Raw genomic sequence first — 19,222 nt, 5'->3', positions numbered from 1 at the left:
TTTGCCTTGGGGACCCCCTTTAGCAAAGGGGTGTCTATACCTGCCTGGTGACATTGGGAGGGACAACAGCAGTGTTGGGGTAGTCAGGGTGGACAGGCTGCACAAACAGGTGATGATCCACACAATCAGCAGATGACATTGCCAGCCCGCAACTGAACAGTATGGTAATGTGAGCAAGCAGCATACACACAGGTTTATTCCGCACTCTACACTACCGGTGTATACCTGCGGGGGCATTTCATGACACAGTCCAACAAAATGGGAAGGGCTACAGCAGGCAACATAGACCAACATGTGCAGGAGGCTGAGGGCAGTGAGGATGTGTATGCTGCCAAATATCCCTTACTGGGGTGACATATGACGTTATAGACCCAGGGTGACTTACCAGGGGCTACATGAGCTGGGGATGGTGGAGCACTATGGGGTGGACAGAGACCTCCTACAGTGGCTTATTGACCTGTGCCTGCCACACCTGACACATCAAACAGGCTGAGAGAAACCCATCACAGTGGATACCATGGTATGTGTTGGCCTGGGTATACTAGCCACAGGTACCTCACACAGCACAACTGGGGATATCATGGGGATCTCACAGGCATCTGCATCCAGAGTATTGCACCAGTTCATGGACACCATGTCAACACATGCTAGTGAGCACGTACATGTCCTCAACACACGTGATTAGTAGACCAGCAATATGCATCTCTTCAACCACATGGATGACTACCCTGGGGTACTGGGTGCTATAGCCTGCACACACATACACATCAAAGCACCACCCGGTGAGCGGGGTAGGGCCTACAGTCACTGCAGGGGCATACCCTCCAACAGCTAGGCCATATGCGATGGCCAGGGCATTAGATTGAATGTGTGTGCTGTCTGCCCTGGAAGCTATGATGATTCTGATATATGGCTTCTGACACAGCTGTACCACACCTTTGCCAATATGGGCATCCCCTACAGTGTCCTAGTGGGGGATGCTGGGTAACCACTGGTGTCGTGGCTGATGACACCCAGCAGCAATGCACACACACCTGAACACTCACACCATAATGAGGTGGATGCACAGGCAAGACATGTAATTGAGCATGTGTTTGGGATGCTCAGTTCATGGTTCTGGTATCCGGTGGTGGAGCCCTGCAGTATTCACTAGCTACATGCACACAATTTGTTATGGTATTTGCTATGCTACACATTCTGATCCTGCAGTAACAGTTGCAGCAGGGACAGCATGGGGCAGGGCCACATGGCCCAACACCACTGCCAAGGCCTGTACAGGCACAGTGTGACTTGGTGAAGGAACTACCTGAGCAGGGCTCAGTTGGCGAAAGGCCGTGCACAGTATGACCTGCCCTTGGCAAAGAGACAACACAAGGCATATGCACTGACACAGTAGGAACCCACGGATGTCCCCTCTCTGACCCGCACACAGTACAATGGATGCCAAACATGACACTACTTGTGCTCGGCCATGTATAGGAGGTGCACTGTGTGCATCTGACATAGGCAGCCCTCCAGCACCGTCCTCAGGTCCAGAACACCCCCAGGGTACGTCTATCGACCTAAAAATTGACAGTTGTATTAGAATGTGTATTTATCCATTGCTATGGTATGTATGTGAGCATACAAGAGACTTTGGTGGCCGACTGCTAGGGCAGAAGACAGTACACGTCCATAGTGGCACCATGATATCTGTAGCACATACGGGGGTCACAATGGTAGCCAGTAGTACACAGGGTGTCCTAACCCACTGCAGGTTATGGGCTGAACATCATGTGTGTCCATACAGCCCACACACGTTCCATGCAGCTGGACAGGTGTGGACCAATACAGACAAATAATATACAATGGCCTATGGATATGCCCAATGAATGACCCCAACCCCCAAAGACACACACAGACTACAGCAGGCCAGGCAGTTTGATGTAGGTTATGAAAGCTAGGATGTCCAACACCACTGTGCTGGTATTTAACGCTGGGATCTGACGTACACTGGTATCCATCCAACCGGCAATTTAGGTAGGTCCACACACTGACATGGAGTACCTGGCATACCAGTACAGTAGCGGCAGATGTGTACAACTGTCAGCTGTGCCCCCATCCAACCTACACATGTGAGAGTCATGTGCACCACCCACGGTGCTGTGTAGGACTGTGGATGCGGTTGGATGTCCCCCCACGCTATGCAGACATGTAGCGACTGTCAATGCCACATGACCATTAGCTACCCTGCAGACACAGCTTGACACCTGTCTGTGTAGAACGGATGGGTCGGCAACACAGTACTGAATATCTGGACATGTGACACATGCGATACAGTTGTCCATACTTGGCATGCTCACACACATGATGGTATGACAGTAATGTCGGTCGACAACATGCGTAACAGTCATACTGGGCATGCTCACACACTGAAACACAGGACAGCCAGGCATGCATACACCAGTTCTCCGGACATATCTGCCAGTACATTGCTATACTGTTGGATGACTGCGCTGCATGGTGTGTGTGTGTGTGGTCTATTGCCTGTACATATGCCATGGTCTATTGTTAATTCACATGAGCTATGTGTGCAGGGTACTGCTACCAACACTTGAATAGGGCGGTTCTTTGTTTGCGGACAGACCGACACCTTTGGATATGGACTGGGTAAGGAACATTCCAGCAGGTGGGAGCAGTTGTGCGTGGATTTGCACAGTGTTAAGCACTGCTGATCTCTGGTTACAGCATCTTTTACTCGTTTAGACTCCACATTTCTTTGACAGTGCACTACTGGCATACTGGTAGACAAACACGCTTACAACCACTCGCTCACCAACAATTCTGCTTACATTTGTCACTCACGCTGGGTGTGTGTGATCCCTTGTGATGCGTATTACATCGGACTACATGACTACAGTATCGGGCATGTCTAACCATTTGGCGACGGCAGGCATTCGACTATACGGTCTCGGTGGCCTGTCCAGTGACATAATCATATTATATGCGTTTTCCTCATACGATCTGTTCCCATCTGCCTGATACATGGGAACTGATACTCTGCAATGCTGACATGTGAATATGATCTTGTTAATGCAGCTGTCCAGCGAGTCATGCTACCGCATAGCTACTGTACGTTTTCCACCTTTCAGATTGCATGACGGGAGACTGTAGGAATAACACCTTTCCCACTTTGCATGGGACAGTCCCTCATTAGGCATATGTCATGTGATGATACTTTAGCCATTACAACTGTCCTGATTAGCAGACATTCTCATATTCTACATGTCTGTTGTGGTTGCTTGTTACAGGTCTTGTATATCTGACACGTCGATATGTTATATGTAGTAGCATAAGCAACTTTATAGCTGCTAGACTACGCTTTGATTTGTGCTGATATGTATATTGCTGTACTATGCATGGCTGTAGGTATGTTCTGCCCTGGTACGTCTGACATTTCTACAGAGCAGGTCCCACTTTAGCCATTCAGAATGGTGGTGGCCCTATAGACCCTATATGTAGAGCTATCACATGTGTCAAGGCAACACATACCCACAGCCAGTAATAAACTGACTACGTCCATGGTTTGCATACATTAAGGTTATCCTTGTAGCATTATAATTGCTAATACTGTTTCCTATTACATGTAGCTGTTTCTGATACAACAAATTAATTTCTGACACCACTACACACAATATATGGCCTCCTTTCCCAAACTCACAGGCCATGTGCCATAACATTCATTTTGCAGGACACAACTGCCCAGATGGGTGTGTCACTCAAAGGTGTACGGGTGTGGAACCTCATCTATTATGCTATCATCTACCTAAGGTGGTCATCAAATTATGCACTTTCCGTTACTAGCAGACCTCACATACCAATGGGGGAGAATGAACACTGTATCAGGAACACTGCATAACACCCTGTGGGACACATTTCGATGATTGGTTCTATTAACCAGACACATTGACAGTCACAGTGCATATGTATTCATTCACATTTGTCAAGGTACATGCCATTTATGACTCATACATGTTGTCATCTGTCATTACCTGTATTCCGCCACCTGTCCACCTAATATCACTAGTTCTGGAAGTGTTTAGTTGGACTTTGTTGCATTCTGATTCATAACTATGGACGTCCATACTAATCGGGTACACAGCACTGATTTGGTCTCTATGGATTCCCCCGATGGTTTACAGACTATACGGTAGATGTGGTCTTCAGGTTTGGGACGTATAGGCATCTGCTATGCCCACATAGGAATATTAATGACTTCCACTGGGCGGGCCTACTACATCTCTGCCAACCAGCATCTGCACACTTAAGCCCATTATTCCATACCCATGGTCCACCTACCTGGCACCCCTCTACAGCACTCATGACATATACTTACTGTGAGCGCAGCTGGAGTATGAGCACACCCCTACACATTGCCCACTCTCCCCTTCTCGGGACACATGTCGTACATTTTGTCAACCCATGTATTTTCACACTTGCACAACCTACTGTTCCATGTACACCTACATCCTGCTCGCATCGATGACAACAGGTTGACACATACACTGAATTTTTGGGGTCCCGCAAGGGACACCGTTATACATGTTTAAAGTGTAGACCTTGCAGATCTCTCTCATTGCTACTTTCCGGCCGGTGTTTTGGACAGCAGCAGTGTATTAATCTTTATTGCCTGTCTGTATGTCTGACCGGCCTAGCTGGGCGGTGTGGGGGGTACAATGTTTATTTATTGGACCTCCCAGTCACATATGCCCGGGCTGTATATATGTTACCCCTAATTGCTGTAAAGTAACCTAGTTATGTACATGTGTATATCTACAATGACATATATATTTGTTTTGTGTGTATGTGTATATATCAATACCTGTTGTTTGTGTATATATATATATCTATCTATATATATCTGTAGTATATCTTTGTGTGTGTGTGTGTGTGTGTGTGTGTGTGTGTGTGTGTGTGTGTGTGTGTGTGTGTGTATATATATATATATATATATATATATATATATATATATATATATATATATATATATATATATATATATATATATATATATATATATATATATATATATATATTTCTGTATAAATGTATATGTGTATATAAATCTCTCTCTCTCTCTCTATATATATATATATATATATATATATATATATATATATATATATATACGTTTTTATCTATATATACATCTGTGTGTCTGTTAATCTATACATTTCCTGGACATAGACACTTACACATGCGTATTGGGTTTTATCTCTTCTTCAACAGCATACTATTGCCTTAGTCATTATGATACCGACACTTCACTCCGGTGAACTTGTGATCAGTATACTGCACGTTATACAGCGGACAGATGTCGCATGTTTTTCATGTCTGGGGTGCCGCTGATAAGTGTGATGTGATACAGTGTCATTCGACCTATTACTCGTATGCACAGCCTGTTATTCCTGCTACTGTGTTTGTTTCTGTGCACATTCATATTATTAATGTTAATAGAATGAGTGTTTGTGTTACTGAGATTGTACGTCAACATATTGATGTCTGCATGTAGTTGTGTCTTTCTGCTTTTCCCGGTTTGGGATTGTCACAGCAGAACTCCATTCCGCTCATGGGTGGCATATATGTTTTATGTGCCGGGCTTCCTGCCCTGATGCACAATGTCCGACAACAATATGCCCATTCATGCATGTCTTCACGCAGACGATGCTCTATCTGGGAATCTCACCTTCGTACTAGCTGACCTCCATGGGCCGCTCCATTGCAACATACCCTAGTACTCCTGTGTCCATAATCGCATATCCATAGTTTCTCCAGCACACCCATGTTGAGTTTCCATGCATAACAGCCAATATACACCTGATATCGCAGCCATGACACACCTTTACACATTGCCCTCTCCAGAGTGTTGGGGCCCTACACACATTTTGTACCGCCTTGTGTATTCACAGGGTCACCATCCATTCATATTTGCACATACGTGCCTTTCCTGGTGTTATGGATTATGAACGATTTGCGGGTTACAAGTGTAGGTGGTCGCAACATGTACTACATTCCATCTGTGTATAATGTTGACGTAGCACTTCAACGATGTTATGGTCACTGGTATAACACTGCCTACTCACACTTGTGCAGCTTTATCTGACATACTCTGTGAGCACTTTATAATACCTTACTTGCTCTAGATTCCCTTCACAACTCTTATGTTTGCTTTCGTCTTTCGGCGTTCATTAGATATATATATATATATATATATATATATATATATATATATATATATATATAATTGCATATTTCTGTTATGTCTGTGGATATTTATCTATACACACATCTATCTATCTATCTATCTATATATATATCTATATATATAAAAGTTACAGCTGTACAAGACAACATACATTTGCTATGCTGCAAGCTGCATACACCCGCGCAGGCGCACTTGCATCTACTTATTCTGAGTTACATATGTTTACTGCCACTTCTTTGGGATTACATGTGCCTTATTCCTTATGAAAGTACCACTTTGATTGATGGAATCCGGTTAACGGCCCCATGCGAGACACGTGGTCACCTTTACATGTATAAATGTTGGCTTTACAGCACAGAGGCATTCATTACACAATTAATATGTGCTATAGTCGTACTTGAACCGGGAATGCCTTTACGTTAGGCGGATGCTCTAACCGCTACACTATTGTTGTTCTGCCTCATTTATATGTATACCCATGGTTCATAGCTACTCTGACATATGCCTCACCGCTTCCCTTACACAGCAGGCATCCATTTTCCTGCTGGGAAAACCGCAGTACTACACTTCCAACATTCCCTGTTTCCTACTGCTCTGGACCCATGCTGCATGTCTACTCATTCCAAGGATATTCAGAACTCCTACGGTTATAGTCCTCGCACATACACGTGTTTGATTGTCAGGGTGCTCATGTGCTGGTCCGGGTTTAGGCTTGACCAACTGGTGACTAGAACTGCCCTGGCACTGTTCAAATATCAGACGTTGCACATGGACAGAGTTAGTACAGATTTTAACATTCTACCTGTGTTTACAGACGCAGGTGTTTGAGCACCTCTGACCACATTATTAGGTCGATGCTAAATAATATTGGGCGGGGAGTGGTTCCACTACATAATACAGGGTGGGGGTGGTTCCACGTGTTTCCCTTCGCATTTGACTATTTCATTCATTTATAGATACAATGAATATTATTCTGGACATCAGTTATAAATTCACTACAGGTATGCAATAGTCCTGTCAACAAATGTGACAGTTGGTTGGTGTACATATGTGTACGGACCTCTGTGATACTCGGGGACTAGTTTCTACAGTGACAGGGACAATCACGGACACTTCTACCATATTAGTACTATTAACTTGAAATGTGTTGACAGATTCGTATTACTACTAATTGTCTGCATTTAAATGCGTCTATTACTCTTCATTGTTGTAAGTAGTCATTCTCATTCAACACTTTTCCTCCAAAGGTCACTGGCTTTGTGAGTGATTAAGAGGCTGGCCAGTTATTGTGCGAATGCTCTGACCATTGGTAGGGTTGACACATTGTGATATGTACAGGTTGGGATATATTCTAGGGACACCAGATTGTTTAGGCCAACACATACCCACAGTCAGTGCAGGTTTAGAACATTCATTAGTTTCCTAGCTGTGAGCCTATACCTTTAGCACTTTAGTTGTTAGTCTGTTTCTTGTACGAATTATGTATTTTCTATCCTGACGTGATGGCTTTAGGCAACTGTTACATGCAGTATGGTACATAGTTATTTCCTACAATCACAGGACATTTGGCATTGTATCATTGTTGGTCAGGGCACACCTACCCACACAGTGACTGTCCCTCACACAGTGGATCAGGGGGTATCCTGTTTACGTCAGTGCCTTCATCACCCTATTTCCATGTGCCACTATGCGAATGTGTACAATATATTCTCTCAATTATTCATGTCAGGACACTTGCGTCACGGGCAGGTGTTTGATCCTAGGTAGTAGGTTCTGCATGACCATCTAGGGCTGGACAGTCTCGTGCACCACTACTGCACATTCCAACTTGTGTCCAGATGTCTACAGGACTGGACATCATGTCTTGATACCCATTCTAATGTTTACACAGGTTAATTATCCAAAAATTGAACAAGACCAATACCGACCATTCTTTTGGCGTTACGAAAATGTGCTGGGGGTTTTACATGCAAGGGATACATAGTTTGCAATCCTGAAACTGCCTATGGTGACACTGCCTACTACATATGAGTAGTAGTCACTATGTGTAGATGTGGCTGCGCCAAGCTAGTAGGCCAAGTATGGCTGGATTTGGTGGACGTTCAGGTATGGGGGCAGGTTGTGTGCTGTGGAGGGGATGCTGGGTATTCCATTATGCATCCAGGTGTGTTGCATTTGATTTGGCCGGTTCCATCAGGACCAATCTGTGGGTATGTGCCAGTGACATTTCTGTACATTTGTATCGCACATTTTAATATTCATATGTTTGTGGGATTGTGTTCTACAGTATGGCCTGTCTGGTTGTATTGCAGATGTGTATACATGTTCTTTGTGTTTCTTTCTGATTCACCCGCTGCTCCCTCATACACCTCCAGTTCACCTATTCTGCATATGACACAGTCTCGCCTTTGAGGATTATACCATTACCCATCCCCCCACACACACATATTCCTGACACTCCATCCATCACCGCTTTGGTTGATGGCCCATGACATGGTCAAGGTAACACATTGCGTACACTACATATGTCAGGTACCTGTATGGTTGTGTGGACTACCCTGGCATGTTTCACCTTCCACATGCTATAAATCACGCACATAGGTACACGCCCATACATAACTTTCATGACATGGTTGGTACACCCGGGTAATACCCATTCAACTGTGACACATCCTGACAAGTATGGCTTGGACCGCAGATGTGCGGATTTTGGCCGACTGTTCTGATCATTGGTAGGATGCCACCTTTTCCTATGTCCAGGATGGGATATATTCCAGACACATATCTGATTGTACTGGACAACACATACCCACAGTCAACGCTATGGATAATACTGTTCCTTTAAGCCTACATGTTGCCTTATTATTGTAGCAGTTTATATGCTCCTTCTGTTTCGTTTACATGCTTATTCTATTTCCTGTCACATATGGCATGTTAAATACGGACATACTTATTGTATGTGACTATTAAATGCATTGTGGGATATAATTCTGTCATACGGTCGCTAGATATTTACATTTATCGTAGATTTGTTATGGACACATCTGCCCAGCTGTGTACTCTCCCTCACAATATGGGTCAGCTGGTGACCCAGACCATTGGGCTGGACGTACCTATTGACGGCGCGCTAACATGATGCGTTTCACTTCCACTTGCTATAACTATCTAAACTGCATTGGACTATGGGCACACGGTTTTCAATGTCATTTGTTCGAGGGATAGGGACCCGTTATTCCCTACCATTCATTTGTGTTTGCTTCTTCATTTTGTGTTCGCAGGAACTGTCTTGCATGCTTTGCATACGTTTCAGTATCCACGGACACTGACAGATGTGATTACTATTGCTTGCAAATTGTTATATGCAAGCATTTTAGGTTGCACATCGATAGCTGACATTTCCACACCTCCATGCAGCATTTCGGCACACCCTATGCACTCGTGCTTGTTTCCTATGCACATTGCTGTGACAGCAGTGCACCTTCATTAATATGCATTTGGCGCTACTGCGCCATCTTCACGCCACACGGTCGGTGCAAGCCTAATGCCGGCCTTGCGCTGAGCTTTATGAATCCCGGGGAATATCTATTTACCTGCACTAGACAGATGTCAAATATTAATGCAGTTGAGCTTGCCATCGTGCAAGCTTTAAGATGAAATCTTTTAAAACCTTGTACATAACATGGTATTAGAATTATTGATGCAAATATGAAGAAGCAATATTTGATGCCTAAAGGTGTCAGTAGGAGTTAACTGCAGATGCACCTGGAGATGTCACTCAGATGTAATGAGTTAAGAGACACTGCCGATGTCATTACTTGTAAAGTGTTGTCGGACACACTCCAAGCAGGATTTGATCTGTGGTGCTTGTCTACTTTGCGGTGTTCTCTAGTCTCTGCACTTAGATAGATCGGAGTTCAAATCCCACTGCACTCAAGTGTGTGTGGGGGGGTGCGCTACTAAGAATTACCTAGATCATTTTACAATGGCATGGTTTACCATTGCCCTCTCTTTAAGAGACACTGCTGATGTCATCACCTATAAAGTGTTGTCAGACACAGTCCAAACTGGACTTGAGCTGAGGTGCTTGCATACTTTGCTGTGTTCTGTACTCACTGTATTTAGGTAGGAGCTCTAATCCCACTGCAGTCAACTGTGCATGTGTGTGTGTGTGTGAGATTGAGCTACTACTTAGAATTACCTAGAGCAGTTAACAACAGCATGGTTTACCCATGTCTTTTAAGAGACACTGCTAATGTCATCATTTATAAAGTGTTGTCAGACACCGTCCAAGCTAGACTTAAGATATGGCAGTTGCATACTTTCCTTTGTTCTGAGCGCACTGCCAGGCACCATGTTTGTATGATAGTAAGCAATATGCAACAGTGGCAAACAAAGCAATTTCTAGCTGATTAGGTATACGGGCACTAGTGTAAATGGGCTAGTCAATTTTATCATATATACGGTTCTTCTGCACCTGTGACTATTACAAGAAGGATTGAAAACAGTTGTGTATATTGCACTTCATTGCTATAATCTGTACTCTCACAACAGTAAAACAAAACTTGCACAACTTGTACTAGAACACTGTATGATCTGCACTCTACCCCTAAATGTAACACCTGTTACAACTGGATTAGTGAGATGCTATCTTAATAGTTGGTTCTTAGTGTTAACCCAAGTGCAATCCCATTGCATGATGCAATATAACATTAATTGAATGCATCCAGTTCATATGCCTGGCTGTCTAGGTCCTATCTACAACCTCAGTGGTCCATTCCTCCAGTTTGTGTGTGGCTGCACTTTGCAAAAACCAACTGAGCATAGCTAAATATGTTTATACTAAGCGGCGCATCATGTAAACACTGTCAATTTAAAAGAAATGAATAAAATATTGAAAAAAAAAAGACACAAAAATTAATTAAAACACAAAAGGCAGACTGGGAACAGTTTCACAGATTATGCAGATATTGGCATCATATATTTGGCCTTTTCCTTGTAAAGTGGGTGGTTTACTGTGAAATCACTGAAGATTGCAGTCAATATATAATGACGTATGCGTTTGTGCTCCGTACTTAATATCTTTCAGAAAATGTATGCTTACCCTTTGCCCTGGAATGATCCACATTCACTATATAGGTTTCATGGCCAGTAACACCAGGGCGAGCCACAAAACCTTCCCTACATGGGTTGTGCATCATTAGTATTCACAGAGTGAGTTTGGGCGATGCCATGCAATGCACAGTATCGGGTAAGCAAATACACTCCATGTAGGTTCTGCGCGGAATCTACACAAAGTTTATTGAATCCGGCTGAGTTTTTTGTAAGGTGCAAGAACCTCTGTACCCCCACAACCCCTGCTAATTATGTATACCAACTCTGAGACTGCACCACAGTGGGGACAACACAAACTCCCTGATGCCTACTGTTCACAATCTTACTCCAAAAAAACTGGCACAGCTAATTAAACATCTGCTGATAGAACATTGCCAACTTTGTTTTGGTGCAATGATCACACCACTCGACCATCTCAATGATGCCCTTATATATAAGCATTTTTAACCTACAGAAAGACCATTTTGTGTACAGAAGTGAAGGTGAAGTGTACATTGCTGAAAATAATACATTATTTTTCACTTATTTATGACATATATTGAACAAATACGTATATGATAGTTGTTTGTGGTGTAACACATCTCTATAAAAAAAGAATAGTATTACTTCTCCTTTTTTCTGGAATACCTGGGGAAAGTTTGTGAATGGCTCCAGGTAAGAATCAGAATATATTTAAAGAGGGAGCTATACAGCCCAGAGTCAGCAAGTGTGTGCATTTGTTAGAGGATGGTCCAGAGAAGTCGGCATATTTCTGTGTAAAAAGGAGTTTTTTGAGGCCAGAGAGCTCACACTGAGAGGGAACTATTCTGAGAAGTAGAAGTGCCAGTGGAAGTCCTAGTAGCAGACTTCAAGTTTTACTTGCAGCCGAGACTGTATATTGTGATGATTTCATTCCCTTATGCAAGATTTTCTTAATTGTAAATGTAAATAGCCCTTGAAAGGCTTTTATTTGTCTGTTTTCTGTTAAAGTCAGACTTACATTTTAATTTCTGGACAATAATAGACTTTGTTTTGTTGTTTTACACAAAAGTTATAAGTGTTAGCAGCTTGCTTTCTATTATTTATATTACCTATATAATAAAAGATGCTAACACTGGTTTGGATTGGATAGACTTGGGGGCATTCAAACTAGTAGGGATTTCAAGGTAATATATATGTATACATCTGTAAAGAGAGAGAGTCATGTGAAGTTGTGGTTCTTTGAAGCTGAATTCAATAGTAAAATTAGCTAACATGGACTAACAGAACTGTTCCCCTGTAAGACCCATATTATGACTCATTTTTGGGTTGAAGGACTCGCAAAAGAGTCTTTTTTATGGGTATGGAGGGGTAAGTTTCAAAGTTATTGACTCATCAACTTCATAACTTGATTATCACACACGCACACACGCACACACACACACACACACACACACACACACACACACACACACACACACACACACACACACACAAACACACACATATATATATATATATATCACAAATCTCTCTGTATATATTTATGTCCACGAATAAAATACCCTAGGGAAGCCAAGAACAAATGGATGACCAGGTAGGCTGCCTTAATAAAGGTACGGTGGAATGTCGGTGAAGAAGCTGGGCTACCGGTGAAGCCTTGAGAAAGGCTGTGCATACCCGAGCACTTGTGGTTGAAGGCTGAGTAAAGCCTTTAGAAAGGATTCGTAAACAGGTCGTAGTTCTGGCTGGTCAAGTTGCCTGATGAGAGGAACAGCTAGTGTGGCAGCTATAAATCAAAGATGAAACACACAGAAAAAACAGGCAAAACAACGTAAATGTGGCTCGGCTAAGGAGCTCTGCTCGCCGTGGTGGCAAAAAATTAACGTAGCCGAAGTTCAGATTCTAGAAGGTCGTACTTTATTGAAGTAAAAAGTACCAGAAGTACAATCACCATCGAAGCATAGTTCCTTAATGGAAAGAGTGATCCAGAGGATTTCCTTTTATAAGAGTACCTGGGGGTGTGTCAGTGGGAGCCAATCAAGTGTGGGTGAAAAAACCTTTATTGTGATTGGGCACGACAAATTGACATCACACCTTACAATCTGATAGGTTAGAAACCCTGAGCCAGCTCATACGTGGTTAGTAGAATCACTCTAAACCTACAATTGTGAAGTTCAGAGATTAGCTAAAATATTTATATATATGTATATCGGTCCCGTTCAAATGATCAAAGTTTCAGAACTTTGAACAACATATGGCTGAGGACCAGATGATCAAACTTTTAAAACTTCAAACATTCTGAAGGGAGATTGCCGTCCAGCACGGAATGGGAAATTTAACATTTTTCTCCCTGCAGCGTGATCTTGGAGCTGGTATATTTAATTAGCAGAGGGTGTGGAGGCGCAGAGGGGCTTGACCCTGTAAAAACATAAAAACATTTTTTTTTTTCATGTTCGAAGTTTCAAAACTTTGATCATCTGGTCTTCGACCATATGATGCTTAAAGTTTTGAAACTTTGATCATCAGATGCAGACCCATATATTTATATATCTATTTATCTATATATAAATGTGTATATATATATATATATATATATATATATATATATATATAAATATATATATATATATATATATATATATATATATATATATATATATATATATTGTCTTTCTGGAAAGCCAGCACTCATTTGGTAGAGACAGCATGTTCATCTTTCCAAAAAACAAGAAAAAAGGTATAGATCCACACTGCACCACAATCTCCATGCAAATGCTTTGACTTTTGGGAAAGTCAAACATATTGTCTCGATCATATGATGTCTGAATTTCCAATGAGTTGAGAATCTGAAGGGGACCAATATATATATATATATATATATATATATATATATATATATATATATATATATATATATATATATATATATATATATATATATATATATATATATATATATCAATAGACAGAATTATATAGATTTATTTTTTTTATTTTATTTTACATTTGTTGACCGGGCTAGTCCAGCTGGATTTATGTCCATTTTCAGTGGAGGCCCGGGGAGAAAAGCTCCAGAGGTAAAATCAATTTTAGAAATACAAAGAGACAGTGCAAATGTGTTATGCAACGGAAAAAATACAATGTTATTACATATATTATAGATCTTAACTAACTAAAATAATGCTAAATCAGAAAGTGATTAAGTTAGAGGTTAACTACTAGCAATACAAAAAAAGAAGGTAGGAAATATTATAGTGAATAAAGTAATATTTACAAAGAAAAGGGATAATTTGTCAGTTGAAGAGTTGAGGTAGATGAGGAAATCCAAGTGGTTAAGAAAGGTTTATGATAGAGTAAGGTGCAAACAGGTTAGTCTGGGTTGGTACAAGAGCAAAGCCAGACGTTATTAAGATGTATTAAAAGTTGTTTCTTAAAGAGTGGAAGAGTGGGCAAAGAGGAAATGTCAGATGGAAGATTATTCCATATTTTACCTACTGAGTTAGAAAAAAGGCAGTTGCCTGCAGAATTAATAATTTTGGTAATATTAACAAGTAGTTTATCAGAGGAACGTAGTTGTTTCAGGTTAATATAGGGAGTCAAGAGGTTACAAAGAGCTGTTGTTTTGGAAGGTTGGTATAGAATTTTGTGTGCTATTAAAAGTTGTTGAAAAATGAGCTTGTTAGGGAGTTCCAGCCAGTGTAGTTGTTTTAGGTGTAGACAGTGGTGGGCTCTAAACTGGGATGTGGTGGCAAAGCGGGCAATATTGTGGTAAGATGTAGTAAGTTTCTTAAGGTTACTTGTTATAGATATAGGTAGATATAGATATAGACATATATATGTATAAACATATCTTTGGTAATTAGTCAACCTGCAGTAACAGCGAACCACATATTACCAAGCCTAAATGCTCGAACCACAACTCATTAAACAAAACAAAAAATTCAAAATTTTTTTTTTGCAGAGTTATGAACCCCACTGTACCCCTGTCACCCACTGCAAATTATATATAACAGGTTTGAGATTGCACTACAGTGAGGAAAGGACAACTTCACCAATTCCCACTGTACTGCGATCTTGAAAGAAAAAAGTTAGTAACACTTGATCAGCTGTACAGGTGTTTTCTTTTTTCAGCAAACTGCTTTTTTATCAAAGTCCAGTATCCTGTAAATGCACACACACATACATAGCCAATTATCTAGCAGGTTTCTGTAACAAGAGAGAAAACCAGAGAAAACTGGCACACAATACATATATTATATATATTACACATACACTCTGCTTTAATTACTCCAAAAACATTGCATTGCTCTATATTTCATCTGAAAGCTCAGATATAGTATAATTTAAAGCTTTTGGTAATTCCACCCACTGCCTGTTTTAATCATCATTGAACCTCTGTTTTAGAACTTTGCCTGTGAGTTATTTCTAGCTTAGAAGTACAATAACAATCATCAACTTCACTTAACACAAAGTTACAACTAGCTAAATAGTACAATAACAATAATCATTTTCAATTAATGCAAAGTTACAACTAGCTAGATAGTCCGGTAACTGTAGTCATCTTTACTTAATACACAGCTAGAACTAACTAGAAATTACCACAACAGAAATCCATCTGCATAAATAGAAAATAAACCAAACCAAAAATATAGGTATCAGAAAACAGTCCGCACAATTTAATTAAAAGATATAAGCATTTTTATTCAAAAAAGTAATGTGAACTTCTCCAGATAAAAACAATCCCTCCAAGAACTGTTTAAGAACCTGTGAATTATTTCTAACTAAATAGTATAATAATGATAGTCATCTTCCTTAATTCAAAGTTACAACTAACTATATAGCACAATAACTATAGCAGGAGTGTCCAACCGGCGGCCCGCGGGCCACATGCAGCCCTCAGAGCTCTTCCATGCGGCTCGCGACCATTAAATTGAAATGTAATTGAAATTTAACTTTTTTTCCGTGTGTTTACACGTCCGCTGTTCTGCGCATGCGCCAACTTACTTTTTTCACGTTTTTTTTCATGCCAGCGTCTTTCCGCTGGTATGCGCATGTGCCAAAACACCGTTCGGTCGTTTTTCACATTTGCGGTAAACAGCTGAAGGAAGGAGTGAGATCGCAGCGAAGAAGGAGGATTTATTTTATTTACACAGTGACTACATCTCCAGCAGTAAAAGGTAAGCTAAGCTAAGTGTTTTGGTTGTATGGTTTGGAATGGTTTCCATTGTTTCTCGGCATAATTGATAGAACTAGAGCTGGTTGTGAAAGTTTACTGTACATTGGCAAGATTGGTAACATGATTAAGCCATGCAGGTAAGATTCAAAACCGCAATTAATATATTTGGAAGAGGAATGGTATTTAAGTCGTTAATCAAGCGGGACAATATACTGATTTTTGTAAAGAAATTATTTTGTAGAAAATGTATTGTAGAGTCGGCCTGTACAGGCAGTCAAACTGCTGCTGTCTAGTGGGGGGTGCAAATGCCAAGGTATTTGAGTCGTTAATCAAGCGGGACAATATACTTATTTTTGTAAAGAAATTATTTTGTAGAAAATGTATTGTAGAGTCGGACTGTACAGGCAGTCAAACTGCTGCTGTCTAGTGGGGGGTGCAAATGCCAAGGTATTTGAGTCGTTAATCAAGCGGGACAATATACTGATTTTTGTAAAGAAATTATTTTGTAGAAAATGTATTGTAGAGTCAGACTATACAGGCAGTCAAACTGCTGCTGTCTAGTGGGGGATGCAAATGCCAACAATGTAAGACAATCACAGTAATTTATGGGAATAATCCAAAATGAAAGCTGTAATTTTGTATTTTGAGTTCAGTGGTGTAATACACACTGTAACTGCTTTGGACTGCTGAGTGCTAACTGGACAGCCCTCCTTGGTAATTTGACATTATGCAATCTTTTTCTTGTTGAGGATCTTGTATGTAACCAAAGTTAGCTTATTTGCATATTTGCATCATCTGCTGCCAGAGGAATGTTCAAGCAAATAACAAAAGTATGAGTGAAGTGCTAATCATGGCTACACTACAGAATACTTCCTGCTTGCAGATTCCATCCTAGAGTTGTTAAAACCGGAGGATTAGAGAGAGCATGCATCTGAAATCTTTGGACTTCTGGAATTGGTCCAGTAAGGAAGGGATCTGAAAGCAAGAGTAAACAATTTTGAAGGCACAGCTAAATGAAATGCTAGGGTAGGATACAAAAACACTCCACACGCTAAGGAAGCAAATCAAGCCAAACTTTCATTACTTTAGAATAGATTCCAGAATTATTAAGAGTTTTATATATATATATATATATATATATATATATATATATATATATATATAATGCATTAATGCATTCAATAATGGAAAAAAACTAAGGGTAATGCTGCTCAATGCCAGAAGTCTCAATCTCAAAATGCACGCACTCGAGGCCCTTCTCAGTATGGAGAACATCGATGTCTGTGCTGTGACAGAAACCTGGTTCAAGGCTCCTGAGAGCACCCCAGCACTATCAGGTTTTACCTCATATCATGCGTTCCGGCCCCAAAATTCGGACAATACCAAGAAAGGAGGGGGGGTGTCCATATTCATCAAGGACAACCACACCTCAAGATTGGTGGCAACGCACGATGCATCGGAGACCATCCAGGTGCAATTAACCATAGGCAAGACTGCTCTGCAATTTGTAGCATGTTACAGGCCACCCTCGCAAACCCAGGAACCTCACATGGCTTTCCTGAAAACACTGGAGGGGATAAATGTATCTCCAAACACCATTATACTAGGTGACTTAAATTACCCAAATATAGACTGGGAACACTACTCAAGCCCAAACACTCTGGCCCAAAAGTTCCTGGAATTCATAAACTCAAATGCCATGGAACAACTAGTCACCATCCCCACAAGAGGAGAAAACATACTTGATCTCATCATCACGAACATGGGAGCACAATGTTCAACACCTGAAGTATACCCCTCACTGGTGAGATCAGATCACAAGCTAATCTTGCTGGAGGTCCTCATCCCACCCCCACCTGAAACAAAAAAAAAACACAGTAAAGAACTTCTCAAAAGCTGACTTCACACTTCTAAAGACTAGTGTGGTCTCCTTTAAGGCCCCCGAGCCTGCGGTAAACACTACGCAAGCCGCTGAATCACTTACAAATGCCTTCTACCAGCACCTGCAGGACTGCATGGATCAGGCAATCCCAAACGAAACAAAGACTCTCTGTACCAAAGGCAGGCGTCCAGTCTAGTGGACCCCAGCCATAAACAAACTCTACAACAAAAGGAGGAAGCTACTACAAGATAGAGCTAAATCCTTAAGAGGTAAGACACCTTTGATCATTATAAGTAAGCTAAGAGCTCTCATAAAATCATCCAAAGCAAATTTTGAGAAAAAAATAGCTAAGGACTCAAAAGACAATCATAAGGCCTTCTTTAGCTATGTTAGAAACCTGGGAGGAAGCTCCCAGATATGCTCAGAATTAGTTCAAAACGATGTGAAGATTACTGATCCTACAGACATTGCCAACATACTGGCTGACAGGTTCAGTGCAAACTTCACCCCACCCTCCCCCAAAAGGAGATATATCTATACCAAATGATAGTAGCCCCCCAAACATCTCAAATGCCCAGGTGAAAACTGCTCTCTCCAAGGCAAAAAACACTGCATCCATGGGACCTGATGGTGTCCCCGGATGTGTACTCCACGAACTCAACGAGGAATTAAACCCACAGTTAGGACAGCTGTTTAATCTCAGTCTCACCTCTGGATACGTACCCAGGGAGTGGCGCACAGCGACTGTGGTCCCACTTCACAAAGGCGGTGCCTCCACCGACCCTGGAAATTACCGTCCCATTAGCTTGACAAGCCTTATCTGCAAAGCCATGGAAAGGATCATAAT

This window comes from Protopterus annectens, chromosome 1.part0, assembly GCF_019279795.1.
Source record: "Protopterus annectens isolate FY-2018-M chromosome 1.part0, PAN1.0, whole genome shotgun sequence".
Lineage (NCBI taxonomy): Eukaryota > Metazoa > Chordata > Ceratodontiformes > Protopteridae > Protopterus > Protopterus annectens.
Note: the sequence above shows the minus strand (reverse complement) of the source record.